At 45.4% G+C, this 14,352-nt stretch overlaps 1 long non-coding RNA gene across 1 annotated transcript in view; it reads right to left on the bottom strand.

Annotated features, from left to right (window-relative positions):
• Positions 1 to 206: 206 nt before the first annotated feature.
• LOC133764440 (uncharacterized) overlaps positions 207 to 14,352 on the bottom strand; it is a 29,197-nt gene continuing 15,051 nt past the window's right edge. Inside the window, exon 3 of the long non-coding RNA XR_009866449.1 lies at positions 207 to 496. This is a non-coding gene — a long non-coding RNA (uncharacterized LOC133764440). The remainder of the gene's footprint in view (positions 497 to 14,352) is intronic.

Here is a 14,352-nt window from a genome sequence, read left to right as displayed (position 1 = left end):
AGCGCTAAACTGGGATGTGGCAATTTACAGCTGTCATACCAAACTCAATAAGTGAAATCACATTGTGTGCCCGACTTCCAAAGACATAATCATATGAAAACTATTTTTATTGCCTTGAATCATAAATAAAAGCAGTTTGCCACAAGTACAAAGAAAGCATACTACAGTATCTTTGTTGAGAAGCATAAATTAAAAAAAAAAATCAAAGTGGTTGTTTTCTATTTTACTTCATAAAAATGTGTATTTATCAACAAAGTGATGCACTAAGCATAGAAGAATGACGTGGGGTGGATTTCTTCACAGTTCATAAGTTTATAGAAACAACCAACTAAATCAAGTTTTCTAGATTCATCTTCATGATAGAAAAACTGTTTAGTAGGCCTGGTACAGTTTTACACTCCAAAGCACCTTTGTTTTCCTCTTGATACTTTCCGTACCTGGTTTTGTAACCTTCTTGAAGTCAAGCGGAATCTTCTGATCTTGATTGTACTTCATTCTGGGAGAGAGGGGAAAACAAAAGCGAACACGTGGCACCCATTCATGATCGGCATTCTTATTATCTGAAACACTGAGAGTTGCCGAATAATTCCCTGGGCCCTTGCATCTGCTCTCCCGTGACTTAGGAGGCTCTTTTCCAAAATCTCGGAGCGGCTGCCTCCTTGTCATTCAGGTTTCAGGCAAGTGTCAGCCCTCCCTGACTATCCTATTGCACCTTGTCCCCTGCCCCTTGTCCATCACTCAGTTTCATGATTCTCAGACTTGTTTTCCTCATACCACATCATCTGAAATTATATATATATACACACACATATATATTTACATCTATTTTCTTTTTTAAAAAAGATGTATTTTATTTTATTTGAAAGGCAGAGTTACAGAGAAAGGTAGAGACAGAGAGAGAGGTCTTCCATTTGATGGTTCACTCCCCAGATGGCCACAACGTCCAGAGCTGCCCTGATCCAAAGCCAGGAGCTTCTTCTGGGTCTCCCACAAGGGTGCAGGGGCCCAAAGACTTGGGCCGTCTTCTACTGCTATCCCAGGCCATAGCAGAGACCCGGATCTGAAGAGGAGCAGCCAGGACTAGAACCGGTGCAAAATGGGATGCTGGCGCCTCAGGCCAGGGCTTTAACCTGCTGCGCCACAGCGCCGGCCCCTATTTATATCTATTTTCATTTTATTTGAAAGCCAAAAGTGGCACCAGGTTGACACCAAGAGCCCAGAACTCCATATGGGTCTCCCGTGCAGGTATTGAGGACCAGCTATTTGAACTATCATCTGCCTCTGACGAGGCAGGAAGCTGGACTGAAGTGGAGGACCAGGACTTGAACCAGGCAGTCTGATATGAGATCTGGACATCCCAAGCAGCATCTTATCCTCTAAGGCAAATGCCCATCCAAGAAGTTACATTAGTTACTTGATTGTCATCTGTCCCCTAATGACCTAATGACAATGAAAGCAAATATCTTGTATACTTTGGTTACCATAGTATTCTATCATCTTGAATAATGACCCACACACAAAGACTTCCTATGAATATTTATTTATAATTGAGTAAGTAGATAATAGATGCAAGAAAGAAGTGATTAAGAGGAAGATGTTTGGAAGAATGATTTGGATAAGGATTTTAAAATAAGGATTTTAAGGTCCGCAGCGGTGGTACAGCAAGTTAAACTGCTGCTTGCAGTGCCAGCATCCCACACTTGAGTGCCAGTCCAAGTTCTGGCTCCTCAGCTTACAAGCCAGCTTCCTGCTAACATGCCTGGGAAGGCAGTGGAAGATGGTCCCATGTATTTGGGCCCCTGTTACCCATGTAGGAGACCCAGATAGAGTTCCTGGCTTCTGGTTTCCACCCGGCTCAGCCCTGGCTATTGAAGCCATTTGGGAGCCAACCAGCAGATAGAAGAGATCTTCATCCTTCTCTCTCTGTCGCTCTGCCTTTCAATTAAAAAAAAAATTATCCTTTATCTGTTTGAAAGGCAGAGTTACAGAGAAAAGGAGACAGAGAGAGACATCCTGTATCCATTGGTTTACTCCCCAGATGGCCACAACCATCAGGAGTGGGCCAGGCTGAAGTCAGGAGCCAGGAGCTTCTGCCAGGTCTCCTAAGTGGGTAGCAAGGGCCCAAGCACTTGGGCCATCTTCCACTGCTTTTCTCCGGCCATTAACAGACGAGGAAGCTAGATCAGAAGTGGAGCAGCTGGGACGTGAACCAGCACCCATCATGAGATGACAGCATTACAGGCAGAGGTTTTACCCACTATACCATAACCCCAGCCCCCTACTCTGCCTTTCAAATAAATAAAAACAATATTTTTTTAAAGGAGGATTTCAATTGTTAGTGAATTATTCCCTTGTCAAAAAGAAACAAAAAAGAAATGAATCAGCATTAGCATGTCTCTTATCACCCTTAGTTGTGCATTAGAACTGTAGCACAGTGCAAGTCTCCACACTGGTGTCTGAGATCAAAGGAAATCAAAAGACATTAGTTAGTAAGTCTTAGAGTAACTAAAACGTGTTTTCTTGAACAGCTCTTGGAAGAGTCCTGCTAAGGCACATTGTTCTTCAGCGGATCTTGCAGATTTAGTAGGTTTTTGGTTTCAGGAGGAAAAGCTCACTGGATTTTAAGATGAAGGGAGACTGCACATGAATAGAGAAGACAATTTTTAGGACAACAAAACATGCACACTGAACTTAGCAACAATAAGGTCCACCTTTTCCTTAGTTCTCTGTAGTAAAAAGACTGCAAGGATAGTAAAAAATTCGGACATTTTATGACCTTTATACATATGGTGAATTGATATACAGTGGAGATAGACGTTTGTATCAGAAAAAAATTAACATTAGACGAGATCGGGCGCGTTGAGGGTGGTATGGCCGTAGACAACAAGTAATTTTTCTGATTGAGAGGCAAATAGAACCTGATAGAAGGGGCTTGATAATAATCTGGTGGGCTTTAGGCCTTGTAAATTCAGAGGCCCAGACCTATCTATCTCTTCACATGGGGTATATCCTAAGGGAGGTGTGAACCTCCTAGGGGAAGGCACTCTGCTGACTTTCATTACTTGGCTGGCCTGGGAGGAGAGCTGGCCAGGTAAAGGCAGGGGGCATCTCTAACAAGAAATTTACAGTTCTGCCTGCAATGTTGCTGACCCTACTTGACCATACCCTCCGCTGCAGTGGTCACTTTGGAAGTTGGGCTGAGTGAAGGGCTTTTCAGCTTAGAGCCAATAAGATCTGTGGCTCTGACCTGGGCATCCTTCGACTCCAGGGCAGGTCCATTTCCAGTGATCCAACTCTTGGCAGAGCTGCCAGGGCTCTTCACAAGCTGACTTCTGCTGAAGCCCAGGCTTACCACATTGAAAGCCACTGCAGTGGACTGGCCTGTTGGGTCTCCTTGAGGGCACCTTTCTTAGCTCCTCTAATAATGACTCTGTCCTTTGTTCTAGGCCCTGTCTAGTGCACTTGGGCCTCATTCCTTTGTAATCATAACCTCTACTCTACCACCAATGGCTCTACTCCCAACTTGTGTGTACTGATGGTCCTCTTCCCCACTTAATGCTGTATAATTGTTCAAACCTGGTAAATGACACTCTTAGGATCATTGGTTACTATCCTCACCCTGTCTTTTATGACCTTGTCTAAATATGATCAGAGTCGGTAAACTTGGAAGGCTTCCATAGCCTTGGCAACTCATGACGACAGCCTAGGATGGTTACTGGCGCCATAAACTAGAGTGTCAATTTGTTGGGTCAACAACAGGAGCCACTGTGCACTTGCTCCTCATGTGGGATCTCTGTCCTTAATGTGCTGTACATTGTGATTTAATGCTATAACTAGTACTCAAACAGTATGTTTCACTTTGTGTTTCTATGTGGGTGCAAACTGTTGAAATCTTTATACTAAATTGATCTTCTGTATATAAAGAGAATTGAAAATGAATCTTGATGCAAATGGAAGGGGAGAGGGAGCGGGAGAGGGGAGGGTTGCGGGTGGGAGGGAAGTTATGGGAGGGGGAAGCCATTGTAATCCATAAGCTGTACACTGGAAATTTATATTCATTAAATGAAAGTTAAAAAAAAAATTAACATTAGCAGTTACAGCCAAATTCTAAATGTCAGAAAGAAAAAATATTTATTTATTTGTTTGTTTGTTTGTTTTTGACAGGCAGAGTGGACAGTGAGAGAGAGAGACAGAGAGAAAGGTCTTTCTTTGCCATTGGTTCACCCTCCAATGGCCGCCACGGCCGGGCGTGCTGTGGCCGGAGCACCGCGCTGATCCGAAGGCAGGAGCCAGGTGCTTCTCCTGGTCTCCCATGGGGTGCAGGGCCCAAGGACCTGGGCCATCCTCCACTGCACTCCCTGGCCACAGAAGAGAGCTGGCCTGGAAGAGGAGCAACCATGACAGAATCCAGCACCCCGACCAGGACTAGAACCCGGTGTGCCGGTGCCACAAGGCGGAGGATTAGCCTAGTGAGCCATGGCGCCGGCCAGAAAGAAAAATTATTAAGATTGCCACTCTGATCTCTAACCAGATTTTCTAGCTAAACGTGGAAATTAGTAAGAAACACGGTCCTTGGAGGAGAAAATAATGGGCTGTATATTTAAATTGTTACTATGACAGTGAGCCTAATGTTTACAACACTTTAGGGGCCAGCATTGTGACGTAGCAGGTTAAACCTCAGCCTGCAACATTGAATCCCATATGGCCGCAGGTTCAAGACCAGGTTGTTTCTCTTCCAATCCAGCTGCCCACTAATGTGCCTGGGAAAGCAGCAGAAGATGGCCTAAGTGCTTGTGCCCCTGCACCCACGTGGGAGACCTGCAAGAAGCTCCTGGCTTTTCGGCCTGGCCTAGCCCCGGTGGTTGCGACCATTTGAGGAGTGAACCAGTGGATAGAAGATCTTTTCTTCTTTCTTGTCTCCTCTCTCTGTAACTCTGCCTTTCAAATAAATAAATTAATAAATCTTTAAAAAGAAAAAAAAGCAGTGGAAGATGGCCCAAATGCTTGGGCCCCTGCCATCCACATGAGAGCTCCTGGCTCCTGGCTTTGACTTGGCACAGTCCCAGCCATTGCAGTTATTCGGGAGGTGAACCAGCAGATGAAAAACCTCTCTTGCTGTCTCTCTGAAACTCTGTCTGTCAAATAAATAAGTAAATCTTTAAAAACAAAATTCAGTGAGCCTAGCAGTTGTCTTCAGTTAAGGTGCCCACAGCCCACATTAGCATACCTGGGTTCATATTGGCTACCGACTCCAGTTTCCTGCGAATGCTGCCCCCAAAAGTCAGTGGTGATGGTTAAATTAATTGGGCACTGTCACCCATATTGGAGACCTAGATTAAGTTCTTGCCTCCTGCCTTCAGTCCTGGCACAACTTCAGCTATTGCAGTCAACTGGGAAGTGAATCGATAGATAGGGGCTCTTCTTTCTCTCTCTCTCTCTCTTTCTCTCTCTGCCTTTCAAGACAGTAAATGAAAAAAAAAAAAACACTTCAAAAGAGTATATGGAAGTCTTCAAATCTACACATTTTTATTCATCTATTTTTCAAAGCTGTCTGTTTAAACAAAATGTTTATTTAAGGATCTAAGAGGAGCCAGACCTGTGGCATAGCAGCACCTGTGATGCCGGCATCCCATATGGGCTCTAAAGGAACAAAGACGTAAGCCTCAGCCCTTCTCACTCATTGCCCATAAGACAGCTAAACATTGGAATTTATTCCTTGCCCTTGAATCTCAATTGGGTCTCACACCCTATTGCCTTCATATCCAATCTCTCACGGCCAACTGAAAGACCAGTTGCTAGAATTCACCTCTGCCTGCTGCTCCCTAGTCCCACCCCCATCCTTAGCCCTCCTAAAATATAAAAAGGCCCTGCACCTGGGGTTGGGGCCTCCTGCCACGTATTCCATCATGTGTGTGCCGGCAGTTGGTCACCCACCTCTACGAATTTATTTTCTCTGAATAAATTCAGACTGGCTGTAAATTTGTACACTGCCTCCCCATATGAGGAGGCACCAATCTGCAACTCTTTTCCTAACAGGCTCCATTTCTGATCCAGCTCCCTAAAAAAGCCTGGGAAAGTGCTTGGACCCCTGCACCCACATAAGAGACCCCAATGAAGCTTGAGGTTTCTGGCTTCGGCCTGGCCTAGCTCTTTTTGTTGGAGTCAATTGGGGAATGAACTAGTGGATGAAAGTTCTCGCTCTACCTCTCTGTCTCTCTCTTTGTAACTCTGCTTTTCAAATAAATAAAATAAATCTTTTTTTAAAAAAATCTAAGAAAGCTAGTGAAAAACATTTTATATCGCCCAAAACAGTAAGTCATAAAAATTAATTTCCAAGGAGAATTTATTTGGAGAAAATTAGGAACAATTTCACTGCTGAGATCTGAGGAAAATTCATGTGTGTTTTAACTAGCTGGCATGCCAAAAGAAAAGCTAAAAATCAATGAACTATCACATAGTATCTCATAAATATGCACAATTTGGAAAAAAAAAAACTAACATAAAATAAATAGAGTAAAAACTAAAACTCAGGGCTGAGACTACCATGAAGTGAATAAGATTCCCAGACTCAATCCTGAGACTGAACACCTCCCAAATTATATGTTTGCTTGTTTTTAAGATTAATCTATTGGCTGGCGCCGCGGCTCAATAGGCTAATCCTCTGCCTTGCGGCGCCCGCACACCGGGTTCTAGTCCCGGTTGGGGCACCGATCCTGTCCCGGTTGCCCCTCTTCCAGGCCAGCTCTCTGCTGTGGCTTGGGAGTGCAGTGGAGGATGGCCCAAGTGCTTGGGCCCTGCACCCCATGGGAGACCAGGAGAAGCACCTGACTTCTGCCATCGGATCAGCGCGGTGCGCCGGCTGCAGCGCGCCAACCGCGGCGGCCATTGGAGGGTGAACTAACGGCAAAAAAGGAAGACCTTTCTCTCTGTCTCTCTCTCTCTCACTGTCCATTCTGCCTGTCCAAAAAAAAAAGATTAATCTATTGATTTGAAAAGCAGAGTTAAATTGAGAGGGAGAGAGAGACAGAGATCTTCCATACACAGGTTCACTCCCCAGGCTAAAGCTGAGAGCCCAGAACTCTACCTGGGTCTCTCATGTGGGTGCAGGTACCCCAAGACTTAGCCATTCTCTGCTGCTTCCTCAGGCACATTAGCAGGCAGCTGGATCGGAGTTGGAGCAGCAGGGACACAAACCAGCACCTCACTTGCCTCACCTAATCCTGGCTCTGCTAAGAAGGTCAAATCCTCTGACAGTGTCATTCTAGGTGCTACCTCACTCACTTGAGAATATATGAGAATATTCTTGATCTGAAGAGAGATTATGAAAAGTTTTTTTGTTTTTTGTTTGTTTGTTTTTTTACAGGCAGAGTTAGACAGTGAGAGAGAGAGAGAGAGAGAGAGAGACAGAGAGAAAGGTCTTCCTTTTTCCATTGGTTCACCCCACAAATGGCTGCTATGGCTGGCACTGCGCCTATCGAAAGCTAGGAGCCAGGTGCTTCCTCCTGGTCTCCCATGTGGGTGCAGGGCCCAAGGGCCTGGGTCATCCTCCACTGCACTCCCGGGCCACAGCAGAGAGCTGGACTGGAAGAGGAGCAACCGAGACAGAATCCGGTGCCCCAACCGGGATTAGAACCCGGGGTGCTGGCGCTGCAGGCGGAGGATTAGCCTAGTGAGCCGTGGCGCCGGCCCAGCAGTGAAGTATTATGATGTCCACAACTTATCATCAACTGGTTCAGTGTGTGTGTGTGTGTGTGTTCAATGTGTGTGTGTGTTCAATGTGTGTGTGTGTGTGTGTAGAAAGAGAGAGCAAGCAAACTCGGGAAAATGTTAGTAGTTAGGCAATCTACTGATGAAGAGTATATGGGTAGTAAACATGCCATTCTTGAAAGTTTTTTGCAAGTTTAAACATTTTCCAAATAAAACTTTGGGAAATTATATGCACAAACCTATGTATATACTGTGCTTAAGAACTATAGCTTTTGTCCGCCCACATCACATTCTTCCTTCCTGTTATCACAGACCTATCCTGCTGCCTCCTGCAGTTGTTAGAACCCTTCCCCTGGCTACAGTGAGTGATCCAAGGCCGTGGTGACCATGCAAAGTACAACAATCAGCAGATCAAAGGTTCCAGTCAATCAAGTAGACACTAGATAATGGTTGCATCTAGGCACTAGCTAAAGAAAAGCACTGGTCCAAAGATAGGCATGTGACATAGGAAAAGCCAAATCAAGTTCTTCCCTTAGATGTTTGAAATTGGTCTTGAAGCAGAGAAGTTCCTTTTTTGGTATCTAAGCCCAATGTCATAAGAGAGAGAACTGGGTATAAAAGATAGAGGTTTTATAGGCTTTTTCCAATGTTTTATTTATTTATTTTTATTTGAAAGACAGATTGACAGGGGTTGGCGCTGTGGTGTGGTGGGTAAAGCTGCTGCCTGCAGTGCCAACATCCCATATGGGCGGTGGTTCGAGTCCCCGCTATTCCACTTCCGATCCAGCTCTCCACTGTGGCCTGGGAAAGCAGTAGAGGATGGCCCAAGTGTTTGGGCCCCTGCACCCACATGGGAGAACCAGAGGACTCTCCTGGCTCCTGGCTTCAGATCGGCACAGCTCTGGCTGTTGCAGCCATCTGGGGAGCGAACCAACAGATGGAAGATCTCTCTCTCTCTCTCTCTCTCTCTACTTCTGCCTCTCTGTAACTCTGCCTTTCAAATAAAATAAATAAATCTTAAAAAAACAAAAGAGTGACAGAGAAAGAATGAAGATTGAGAGAGAGAAAGATATTTTCCACTTGCTTGTTCACTGCACAAATGTCCACAATAGCCAGGGCTGCCACACAGAAGTCAGGAGCCAGAAACTCCATCCAGGTCTCTCACATGGATGGCAGGGGCCCAAGTACTTGGGACATCTTCCACCAATTTCCCAGGTGCATTTGCAGGGAGCTTCATCGGAGGTGAAGCAGCCGGAACTTGAACCTGCAGTCCAATATGGGATGCAGCCAAGTGCAGTGTCTTAACCCACTATGCCACAATGCTATTCCCAAGTGGGGAGGGCACCTTTTTATTTTTTAAAAAGACTTTATTTATTTGAAAGGCCCAAGCTGGGTCAGGCCAAAGCAAAGAGCCAGGAGCTTCTTCCAGGTATCCCACATGGGTAGCAGGGACCGAAACACTTGGGTCATCTTCCACTTCTTTCCCAGGCCATTAGCAGGGAGCTGGATTGGAAGTAGATGACTCTATATATAGAGTCAGGTCCCTTGACTATATCTTTCAAAGGAGAACATGTTCATATTATTAGTTTCACATGTGTTCTATTTAATTATCACCTATTGATATGAGACTTCTTAGACAAATATATTTTTTCAACATAATAACACAACACTTAGGGCTTCTTCTGGATTTTTCTTTTAAATGTTTGTTTATTTTATTTATTTTTCTGAAAAGTAGAGCAACAAAGAGAGGGAGAGAAAAAAAGAGATCTTCATTAACTTATTCACTTCCCAAATGGATGTAACAGCAAGTCCCGGACCAGGCTGAAGCCAGGAACCAGGAACCCCATCTTTGTCTCCCACATGGGTGGCAGGAGCCCAAGCACTTGGACCATCTTCCACAGTCTTCCCAGGCACATTAACAGGAAGCTGGATTGGAAGCAGAGTAGCTGGGACTTAAACCAGCATTCCAATATGGGATGCTGGCATCACAAGCAGTGGCTTAACCTGTTGTGCCACAGTGCAAGATCTGGATTTAATTTTCTTAATTCAGGCAAAGAGAAGAAATGTCCAGTAGTCCCTCCCTCAATTTACATAGGGGATATGTAAATTCCAAGACCCCCAGTAGTTTTATGAAACAGCAGATGATACCAAAACCTTGGCCGGCGCCATGGCTTAACAGGTTAATCTTCCGCCTTGCGGCGCCGGCACACCGGGTTCTAGTCCCAGTTTGGGCGCCGGATTCTGTCCCAGTTGCCCCTCTTCCAGGCCCGCTCTCTGCTATGGCCAGGGAGTGCAGGGGAGGATGGCCCAAGTCCCTGGGCCCTGCACCCCCATGGGAGACCAGGAGAAGCACCTGGCTCCTGCCATCGGATCAGCACGATGCACTGGCTGCAGTGGCCATTGGAGGGTGAACCAATGGCAAAAAGGAAGACCTTTCTCTGTCTCTCTCTCTCACTATCCACTCTGCCTGTCAAAAACAAAACAAAACAAAACAACCCTATATAGATTGTTTTTTTTCCTAACCTACATAACTATGATAAAGTTAATAAATTGGGGCTAGTAAGAGATTAACAACAATTAATAATGAAATAAAAATTATAGTAGTAAACTATAGTAAATTTTATTTTAAATTTATGGCTTACTTATTTCTGAACTTTTACATTTAATATTTTGGTCCGTGGTTGATGACAGATCATTAAAACTGGGGCAAGTAGAACTTCAGATAAGATGGGATGACTACAACAAATAAAGGGACAGTATAAATAACCAGTGCATTTATGGTTTCTGCTAAATTAATTTAAACAGCAAAGAATCAAATCTTTCTACAGTGAAATGGTATCACCAAGCAGCACTATGATAGACGTGGGCTATGTCCGAATGAAGTCCTTGTCTTTTGAGTACATCCTTCCCTGCTGCAACAGAGTTGGCTCACCGTCCATCACAACACCTCACGCCCATGGGCCCAGTGTTAGGAACAAGGAGAAGCAGATACTCCAAGTCTAAACAAATTTTTTTTTTTTTTTGACAGGCAGAGTGGATAGTGAGAGAGAGAGAGACAGAGAGAAAGGTCTTCCTTTTGCCGTTGGTTCACCCTCCAATGGCCGCCGTGGTTGGCGCGCTGCGGCCAGTGCACCGCGCTGATCTGATGGCAGGAGCCAGGTGCTTCTCCTGGTCTCCCATGGGGGTGCAGGGCCCAAGCACTTGGGCCATCCTCCACTGCACTCCCTGGCCACAGCAGAGAGCTGGCCTGGAAGAGGGGCAACCGGGACAGAATCCGGTGCCCCAACCGGGATTAGAACCCGGTGTGCCGGCGCCACAAGGCGGAGGATTAGCCTACTGAGCTGCGGCGCCGGCCCAAGTCTAAACAATTTGATCATTCCAAAGGCTGGTCAGACAGGAGCAAGTGGAAAAGGACTGATACACTCTACAATTTCAGAGCTGTTGGTATGAAAACCAGGCCAATTAGCAAGCATCTTTCTGACTGCTTGGACAAAGCCACATTATCAGAGAAAACAAGATTGATACACAAAAATAGCTGAGATAGTAGAAGAGAAGAAAGCAAGTCCTGACAACCTCCCATCTTTGGAGCTGGGGTCCCCAATGCCATTTCCACCTTTGTCAGGCCTTAGAGGAGCGAGACAATGAACTTCTCCTTTTGCAAAATGTTCTTTGACTTTTTTTTTTTTTTTTTCTTATAGGGCAATTGAGAGAGTTCAGAATTTCTGATGGTAAAAGTTGTGAAACTCCAGATGGGTTCCAATACTTTCCTTCTAAGAAAGCTCATTAAGAATTGTCTTAGGGGGCCGGCGCCGCGGCTCACTAGGCTAATCCTCCACCTGCGGTGCCGGCACACCGGGTTCTAGTCCCAGTCAGGGCACCAGATTATGTCCTGGTGGTTGCTCCTTTTCCTGTCCAACTCTCTGCTGTGGCCAGGGAAGGCAGTGGAGGATGGCCCAAGTGCTTGGGCCCTGCACCCGCATGGGGAGACCAGGACAAGCACCTGGCTCCTGGCTTCGGATCCGAATGGTGCACCGGCAGCAGCGTGCCGCCGGAGTGGCCATTGGGCGGGTGAACCAACCAACGGAAAAGGAAGACCTTTCTCTCTGTCTCTCTCTCTCTCTCTCTCTCTCTCTCACTGTCCACTCTGCCTGTCCAAAAAAAAAAAAAAAAAAAAAAAAAAAAGAATTGTCTAGGAAAAAAACACAGTTCTTTCTTTTTAAAGGTCTTAGGCCTAGATTTTCCCCCAGTGTGGTTTCAAAAGCAAGCAACCAAAAAGAAATCATTCAAATTCCCTGCGGTACATCTTCAGTCGGCTAAGATGTACAAATATGGGCATAAAAACACTGAATTACCTTCTGTTGTTATCCACCATGTTAAAGGCCTGCTTGGGAGGGAAAATTATTTCAAAGCTCCTAAAAATGCCTTTTTTTTTTTTTTTAAGTTTTATTTATTTATTTGAGAGGCAGAGTTGCAGAGAGAGGGAGAGACCAAGAGAGAGAGGTCTGCCATCAGCTGGTTCACTCCCCAAATGGCCACAACTGCTGGAGCTGAGCTGGATCCAAAGTTGGGAGCCAGAAGCTTCTTCCGAGTCTCCTACTTGGGCCATCTTCCACTGCTTTCCCAGGCCATTAGCAGAGAGCTGGATTGGAAAAGGAGCAGCTGGGACACGAGCCCTCTGAAAACGCTTCTTTGTTTCAAAAGAAAACTTTAACACAGGAACTGTTAACTACCAGTAGACATCTAGAGCTCTCTTGTTCCGCACAAGTAAACACTAGCCACCTCCTCAGTTAAGCACCCTAGATAGCTTCAGGTACATGAACCCCTGAGTAGAAAATATGATTCAGAATTAGCCTCTTCAGCACTTGATCTATTTTACCCAGTTATTTCTATACCTCTTTTCTCTTTGAACAATCTTTCATCATTTACTCTTCAGGGAACCTAAGCATTGCATTGCCTTTTGAAACTGGTTATGAAGCATTTCGAGTCCTTTGTTTGGTAAGAGCAGGATTTCCCACTGTGAGAAAGGTATTTTACTAGAAATAGCTATTACCTCTGATGGGTAGGATTGTACAGGACTTTTACTTCCCAAATTAAATATTTCTGAATTGTTTGAAATTTCTGTGACTATGTTTGCTTTTGTAATCAGAAAAAAATACATATTTCTTTTAAAATGTTCAATGCCTCCCAAAAAAGGCAATACTTAGAGAAAGATATTTTGCCTATAGAGTTCTACAGAAGTGGCATAGGCCTTTTGTCCTTTTTTTCTTTCTTCTAATGATGAAATCCTATGCTTTTCTAGCAATTTTGATGTCCTAAACTGAACTATTATAACCTCTGATCTGTGCTTCCCGTCTTGCCCTATTCAAATCATTCCTCATGCTGTTACTGGAGTGATCTTTCTAAAACAGAAACATCTGAGCATGTTACATCCCTGCTGCAAATCATCAGAGGCTCTTCACCCTCTGCAAGCTCCAAGGACTCTGTGAACCAATCCCTCCTTGCTGCCGCTCCAGCCTTACTGCCTTCTACTTCTCACCTGGCTCTTTAAGCGTCCCCAACTCTAGACTAGATAGTCCCTCAAGGGCCAGTGTGAATCGTCTCTCTCCATGCCTAGGTAAAGATGTGCAAAGACCTCCCTAAAAGTTTGCCTAGGTTGGGGTGACTCTGTCAGGTGTGTTCCTGTCAGTAGGACTGAGGTCACAGGAATTGGGACACAAGGGTTGACACTAAGGTGGGTGGAGTGTCATCACCTTGCTGATTGTCAACATCTCCTCATTCCTGTCCTAACCACAACAGAATCAGCAGTGCGTGGCCACATTCCTTTGATACTGATTTTCTCTGTGTGCTGCAGTGTCTGCTGTTTGGATCCCCTGGCATTTGTAACCAAGAAGCACCTTCAAAGTGAGTGTCATATAGGTCAGATGCTGTTGTGGCTTAGCAATATTAGGCCTCTTGAGTTCCTGTTGTTGCTGGAGGTAACAGGAAATAAGGGTTGGAGGGGGAAAGGGGACCTCAGAAGAGAGAGGCTACACTCCAGCACTTTTGTTCCCTAAAACACTGTTTTATCAAGGCCAACTACTTCCTTGCTTGCTTTCACTGTGCAGTGGCTGGGGAAGCACCGCAAGCTCTCACTGCTAATGCTTATGCAGTTCCTGAAGCAGAGTACTGTAAGAGCACAGAAAACACATGTTGGCGATTGCAACTGGGGCAGATGCAAAGAGAGGAGGTCAAAGTCTGCAAAGGAAAACAACAAGATATGAGTTGCTTTTTTTTTCCTTTTTAAATTTTTTTTTTTTTTTTTTTTTTTTTTTTTTTTTTTTTTTTTTTTACAGGCAGAGTGGACAGTGAGAGAGAGAGAGAGACAGAGAAAAAGGTCTTCCTTTTTGCCATTGGTTCACCCTCCAATGGCCGCCGCGGCCGGCACACCGCGCTGATCCGAAGCCAGGAGCCAGGTGCCTTTCCTGGTCTCCCATGCGGGTGCAGGGCCCAAGCACTTGGGCCATCTTCCACTGCACTCCTGGGCCACAGCAGAGAGCTGGCCTGGAAGAGGGGCAACCGGGACAGAATCCGGCGCCCCGACCGGGACTAGAACCTGGTGTGCTGGGGCCGCAAGGCGGAGGATTAGCCTGTTGAGCCACAGCGCCG

Source organism: Lepus europaeus, chromosome 7 (genome assembly GCF_033115175.1).
Source record: "Lepus europaeus isolate LE1 chromosome 7, mLepTim1.pri, whole genome shotgun sequence".
Lineage (NCBI taxonomy): Eukaryota > Metazoa > Chordata > Mammalia > Lagomorpha > Leporidae > Lepus > Lepus europaeus.
Note: the sequence above shows the minus strand (reverse complement) of the source record. Positions and strands in the feature narration are given on the sequence as shown.